The sequence below is a fragment of the Dermacentor variabilis genome, chromosome 6, assembly GCF_050947875.1.
Source record: "Dermacentor variabilis isolate Ectoservices chromosome 6, ASM5094787v1, whole genome shotgun sequence".
NCBI classification, from domain to species: Eukaryota; Metazoa; Arthropoda; class Arachnida; order Ixodida; family Ixodidae; genus Dermacentor; species Dermacentor variabilis.
Genome location: NC_134573.1, coordinates 188,360,766 through 188,367,735, shown reverse-complemented (window position 1 = coordinate 188,367,735; position 6,970 = coordinate 188,360,766).

Genomic DNA, 6,970 nt, shown 5'->3' with positions numbered 1-6,970 from the left:
GCTGGCAGGCAATTCCTTCTCATCGGGGTGCGTCTCTCCGTTGCTTGACGTGCTTGTGTCACCACTGGCAAGTCCCGACGGGTTGGTCATTCCTGCTGGCTTGACCACTTCTTCGGCTCCTTTCGCTGCCTCTTCCGCCTCGTCGACGTCCATCAGCAGCTCCGTCGACTTGTCTTGCGATGCCGGCTCCGTAGCCACCGCATATGTGCGGACGCAATCGCTGTCGACGTGACCATAGCGTCTGCATTTTGAGCACCGTGGCACCTTGCACTCACGTCGAACGTGGCCCGTACCACGGCAGCGTAGGCACTGCATAGGCCGCCCAGGCGCCACCACAAGGGCCAACTCTCCTGCAACGCGTAGCTGGTGAGGTAGGTCATCGGCCTTCAAACCGGGTTTCAGCTTCAGGAGCACGGTCCTCGTTGTGGACCCTTTCTCCTTGACGCCTGAGACACGCCAACGCTCCCGGGTCACTTCGGATACGTTGCCGTAAGCAGCGAGAGCTGTCCGAATGTCGTCGTCCGCCACGCCGTGCAACATCCAGTGCAGCCGTAGTTTCACCTGTTGGTCATCTGGATCGAAGATAATGCAGCGGCGTCCTTTTACTTCCAGTTCCTTGAGAGCGGCCAGCTTCTTAGTTGCTTCGTTGCTGTTGAGAGTCACCGCCCAAACATGGTTGATTTGGTACGCCCCCAACGCCACAACGTCGCGAAGCGCACCAGCGTTGGCTAGGGCGTCGCGGAAATCCTCAACCCTGTAGGGCCTAACTCGTACGTCGCCGTGCAAAAAAACGGTGTTAGCGACAACACGTCCGGTGGGCAATGTAGGCAAAATGATCTCGTAGTCCTGACCGTCATTGTCTTCAATCCTGTTTCCGCGGCTTGCAGAAGCCGCTATCGCCGCTCCGCTGGATTCCGCGTCCGCACCGAACGGTAGTCGGAAGAAGAATGCTGAGCCACGAGTTCGATGCTTCAAAGGGGTACAAAAGCGCCTCTAGTGAACGCGGTGTTGCCTTAGAAACGAGCTGTGTTAAGGCTCAGGCGTGCGTCGCTTGCTGAGGCGCACATTTCGTTGTCGCGCCGAACGCTGCCTTGCTCGACGCTCACCGCGTCCGATGCGGGGCGCGTAGTCGCTGCGCCGTAGCCCATTGTCTTACACCTCTTGGCAGGTCGACGGGAACGCTGTCGCGTTCCACTCTTGAAGGCGAAGCTTAAGGGTCCTCCAATTTTTATTGGGCTAATCTATTTTTTTTTAAATTTAATTTTGGGGTTTCGTGCCAAAACCACTTTCTGATTATGAGGCACGCCGTGGTGGAGGGCTCCGGAAATTTCGACCAGCTGGGGTTCTTTAACGTGCACCTAAATCTAAGCACACGGGTGTTTTCGCCCCTCGTCGAAATGCGGGCGCCGTGGCCGGGATTCGATCCCGCGACCCCGTGATCAGCAGCCGAACACCATCATCATCATCATCATCATCATCATCATCATCATCATCATCAGCCTAGTTACGCCCACTGCAGGGCAAAGGCCTCTCCCATACTTCTCCAACTACCCCGGTCATGTACTAATTGTGGCCATGTTGTCCCTGCAAACGTCTTAATGTCATCCACCCACCTAACTTTCTGCCGCCCCCTGCTACGCATCCCTTCCCTTGGAATCCAGTCCGTAACCCTTAGTGACCATCGGTTATCTTCCCTCCTCATTAAATGTCCGGCCCATGCCCATTTCTTTTTCTTGATTTCAACTAAGATGTCGTTTACCCGCGTTTGTTGCCTCACCCAATCTGCTCTTTTCTTATCCCTTAACGTCACACCCATCATTCTTCTTTCCATAGCTCGTTGCGTCGTCCTCAATTTCAGCAGAACCCTTTTCGTAAGCCTCCAGGTTTCTGCCCCATATGTGAGTACTGGTAACACACAGCTGTTATACACTTTCCTTTTGAGGGATAGTGGCAACCTGCTGTTCATGATTTGAGAATGCCTGCCAAACGCACCCCAGCCCATTCTTATTCTTCTGGTTATTTCAGTCTCATGATCCGGATCCGTGGTCACTACCTGCCCTAAGTAGATGTATTCCCTTACCCCTTCCAGTGCTTCGCTACCTATCGTAAACTGCTGTTCTCTTCCGAGCCTGTTAAACATTACTTTAGTTTTCTGCAGATTAATTTTCAGACCCACCCTTCTGCTTTGCCTCTCCAGGTCAGTGAGCATGCATTGCAATTGGTCTCCTGAGTTACTAAGCAAGGCAATATCATCAGCGAATCGCAAGTTGCTAAGGTATTCTCCATCAACTTTTATCCCCAATTCTTCCCACTCCAGACCTCTGAATACCTCCTGTAAGCATGCTGTGAATAGCATTGGAGATATCGTATCTCCCTGTCTGACGCCTTTCTTTATAGGGATTTTGTTGCTTTCTTTGTGGAGGACTACGGTGGCTGTGGAGCCGCTATAGATATCTTCCAGTATCTTTACATATGGCTCATCTACACCCTGATTCCGTAATGCCTCCATGACTGCTGAGGTTTCGACTGAATCAAACGCTTTCTCGTAATCAATGAAAGCTATATATAAGGGTTGGTTATATTCTGCACATTTCTCTATCACTTGATTGATAGTGTGAATATGGTCTATTGTTGAGTAGCCTTTACGGAATCCTGCCTGGTCCTTTGGTTGACAGAAGTCTAAGGTGTTCCTGATTCTATTTGCGATTACCTTAGTAAATACTTTGTGGGCTACGGACAGTAAGCTGATCGGTCTATAATTTTTCAAGTCTTTGGCGTCCCCTTTCTTATGGATTAGGGTTATGTTAGCGTTCTTCCAAGATTCCGGTATGCTCGAGGTCATGAGGCATTGCGTATACAGGGTGGCCAGTTTCTCTAGAACAATCTGTCCACCATCCTTCAACAAATCTGTTGTTACCTGATCCTCCCCAGCTACCTTCCCCCTTTGCATATCTCCCAAGGCTTTCTTTACTTCTTCCGGCGTTACCTTTGGGATTTCGAATTCCTCTGGACTAATTTCTCTTCCATTATCGTCGAGGGTGCCACTGGTACTGTATAAATCTCTATAGAAATCCTCAGCCACTTGAACTATCTCATCCATATTAGTAACGATATTGCCGGCTTTGTCTCTTAACGCACACATCTGATTCTTGCCTATTCCTAGTTTCTTCTTCACTGTTTTTAGGCTTCCTCCGTTCCTGAGAGCCTGTTCAATTCTATCCATATTATAGTTCCTGATGTCCGCTGTCTTACGCTTGTTGATTAACTTAGAAAGTTCTGCCAGTTCTATTCTAGCTGTAGGGTTAGAGGCTTTCATACATTGGCGTTTCTTGATCAGATCTTTCGTCTCCTGCGATAGCTTACTGGTTTCCTGTCTAACGGAGTTACCACCGACTTCTATTGCGCACTCCTTAATGGTTCCCATGAGATAGTCGTTCATTGCTTCAACACTAAGGTCCTCTTCCTGAGTTAAAGCCGAATACCTGTTCTGTAGCTTGATCCGGAATTCCTCTAGTTTCCCTCTTACCGCTAACTCATTGATTGGCTTCTTGTGTACGAGTTTCTTCCGTTCCCTCCTCAAGTCTAGGCTAATTCGAGTTCTTACCATCCTATGGTCTCTGCAGCGTACCTTGCCGAGCACGTCTACATCTTGTATGATGCCAGGGTTCGCGCAGAGTATGAAGTCGATTTCATTTCTAGTCTCACCATTCGGGCTCCTCCACGTCCACTTTCGACTAACCCGCTTGCGGAAAAAGGTGTTCATTATCCGCATATTATTCTGTTCTGCAAACTCTACTAATAATTCTCCTCTGCTATTCCTAGAGCCTATGCCATATTCCCCCACTGACTTGTCTCCAGCCTGCTTCTTGCCTACCCTGGCATTGAAGTCGCCCATCAGTATAGTGTATTTTGTTTTGACTTTACCCATCGCCGATTCCACGTCTTCATAAAAGCTTTCGACTTCCTGGTCATCATGACTGCATGTAGGGGCATAGACTTGTACCACCTTCAATTTGTACCTCTTATTAAGTTTCACAACAAGACCTGCCACCCTCTCGTTAATGCTATAGAATTCCTGTATGTTACCAGCTATTTCCTTATTAATCAGGAATCCGACTCCTAGTTCTCGTCTCTCCGCTAAGCCCCGGTAACACAGTACGTGCCCGCTTTTTAGGACTGTATATGCTTCTTTTGTCCTCCTAACCTCACTGAGCCCTATTATATCCCATTTACTACCCTCTAATTCGTCCAATAACACTGCTAGACTCGCCTCAGTAGATAACGTTCTAACGTTAAACGTTGCCAGGTTCAGATTCCAATGGCGGCCTGTCCGGAGCCAGGTATTCTTAGCACCCTCTGCAGCGTTACAGATCTGACCGCCGCCGTGGTCAGTTGCTTCGCGGCTGCTGGGGACTGAGGGCCGGGGTTTGATTGTTGTATTCATATAGGAGGTTGTGGCCAAGTACTGCACCAGGGTGGCCAATCCTGCTCTGGTGAGAGAGTGCGTTACCGGTTCTGGTCACCGGGATCAGGCCGCACTCCAGGCCTGCAGGCCTGCAGGCCTCCAGGCCGAACACCATAGCCACTAGCAAATACGGCGGGTTTTGGCTAATCTGTGCCCGCAAGAGCAAGTTACACTCAAGGCACGAAAACTGCGTTGGACACAGTCGGCGATCGTCGAAATCTAATCTGCGGGTCGAGCGCGTCGGCTTTTACGTGCACGACTCCGTCGAAGGTTCCAGTGCAATCGCTTGTGCCCGCGTGTCTTCCAGAAAGTACTACACAATTCGCGTCGCTTATACGATCAGATTACATGAGGTTCGGTGACAACAGACAACGGATAGCACCATCGATAACATTCGACAAAAGTCCGGTACATGCAGGCGCGACTTGCGCTGAGTGATAACGTTTAACCTTTGTTAGACAGTGAAAAATCGGTCACCCGAGAAAGACAAACAAGTGCACGTGTCAACACAGTCGGCCGCGCAGAGCCACGACTGTCTTGTGCCCAGCGCTGCGCACGTGTGTGCGTCCGCTGACGTTGCGATTTACCTCGGCTGATTTGTTTGCTGCTGCACCATACGTTTGTTTTCGCGGTTGCAGATGAACGCGTTGTAGGAGGGACGCATAGACTGACCGCACAGCTAGGTACAAGCAGGCTATAGTTCGGGGGCTCCTATCTAAGTACATGTAAACGGAGATGTTTTTTTTTTCTCAGCAACCACTATGGCGAAATTGATGAGGTTTGCTACATTCAAAAGAAAAAGCTAGAATATGACAGTAAGATGCAGATTTTTATGTTTATGCCGTTGATTTTTAGTTAAGAACTGTAGAAAATAGCAAAATTTCAATAAACGACACTATCAAATTTAACACTTTGCACCTTAGCAGAAAAACAAAAATCAAGATTCTATAAACCGCGCCTAATAATACGTCTAAAGCGGACAAAATTGATGTGTTATACACCTCTCTGAAACATACCACTAATTTGTGAGTAGGACTTTGGAAGACCCATGTAGATATTGTAGCAAATTCCCGTGAAGTGTAAATTCATATACTAGATATATATGTCCGCTTTAGGTGCTCTAACGGATGCAGTGTACAGAGCTGTGATATCGGTGAAGAGCTACGGATTCGTAAACTTCGTGCTCCTATATTTTTTAAACCTACCAATTTCTGGCAATTTCTCTAAAACTAATCCAGGCCCTAAATCAAAATTTCGCTTCAGAGATTCACTAAAATTTATCTTTGTCTCTCAAATGCATGTACCGGCAAAGTGTCTCTAGCGACCAGTCGCGCGGCAATGTTGCGCGTATTTGCGGGCTTCTTTCACGTTGGGAAAAACACTTTTATGTAGGACGTATTGAGCAACAGAAAGTTGTATCGGGAGTTTTTCATGTTGCTGTATAGTTTTATCATTGACACTTTTCATCAAGTTAAGATACTTGAGAAGTTGATTAATTAAGACTAATTATGTAATTAGACCGAATGCAAAAATAATCGCAGTATTTCCAAGCGACGGCAAAAATTACCTTGGTTCTATCCAGGTACGTGGCATTTGCATATTTTTAAACCTTGGTGGACGATAGTTGGGACAACCTGTATATGCGGACTTGGCCCGTTATTCTTCTGTCAGCTCAGGCGCAGGACCGAAAAAAAAATTCTGAGAAGACCTAAGCACTTCTTATGAATTCTGAATGTGAAAGCATTCATGTTGAATTGAACTCCGCTGGTAGGTCCTTCGAGTATAGCGGTGCGAGCAATGCACCATAGCGGTACGTGCTGCCCGAGCCAGCAAGCTGCAGCAGTACCCTTCGGTGCCAACGCCGCAAGCCACCGCGGCGTCCTGCGCGACGAGAGACTGTCCAGCCGCAGGTGTCCCCTTTCGCCCGCTCTGCTTCGTCGAGACGCGCTCAAGACGCGGCGCCGCAGCCAAATGGGAATTCAGGCGACGTTTCGCTGCTCCAGACGATATGCGCCGGCTTTTTCGCTAAATGAGCCATTTGATGCCTACGCATCAAAAATAACTGATGCACCTTAAGGGCTGTTTTCGTGCCGTAGCGTCAGTGCTATAGCTAAGCGAAGCTCTCCTTGCGAACCCTGCCGTGTCCTGCCGGCATTGGCACTGCTGCTGTCTTGCCGAATGGCCTTGCTCGGCACGTCGCGAGAGCAGGCGCGCTCCAGCGTCGATCGTTAGGCCACACGCGCAAGAATGAAGCGGGCGAATAAAGTCTGCCGCTGTCTTTCGCGTCTTACTTGTCACTAAATACGCCTTCCTCGGCAAACAATAAACATCGCATTCGCCCTCGTGACATCACTGCGTCGACGTCTCGCAGTGCGCATGCACATTAACTGCTGTTTGCATTTTGCCATAGCTTGCGGACAATGTAGAGTAGATAAACAAACAATGCGTGGAATCACACGTTGCATGGGACAAAAATAAAGACATTGATCTTCATCGCATTTAATT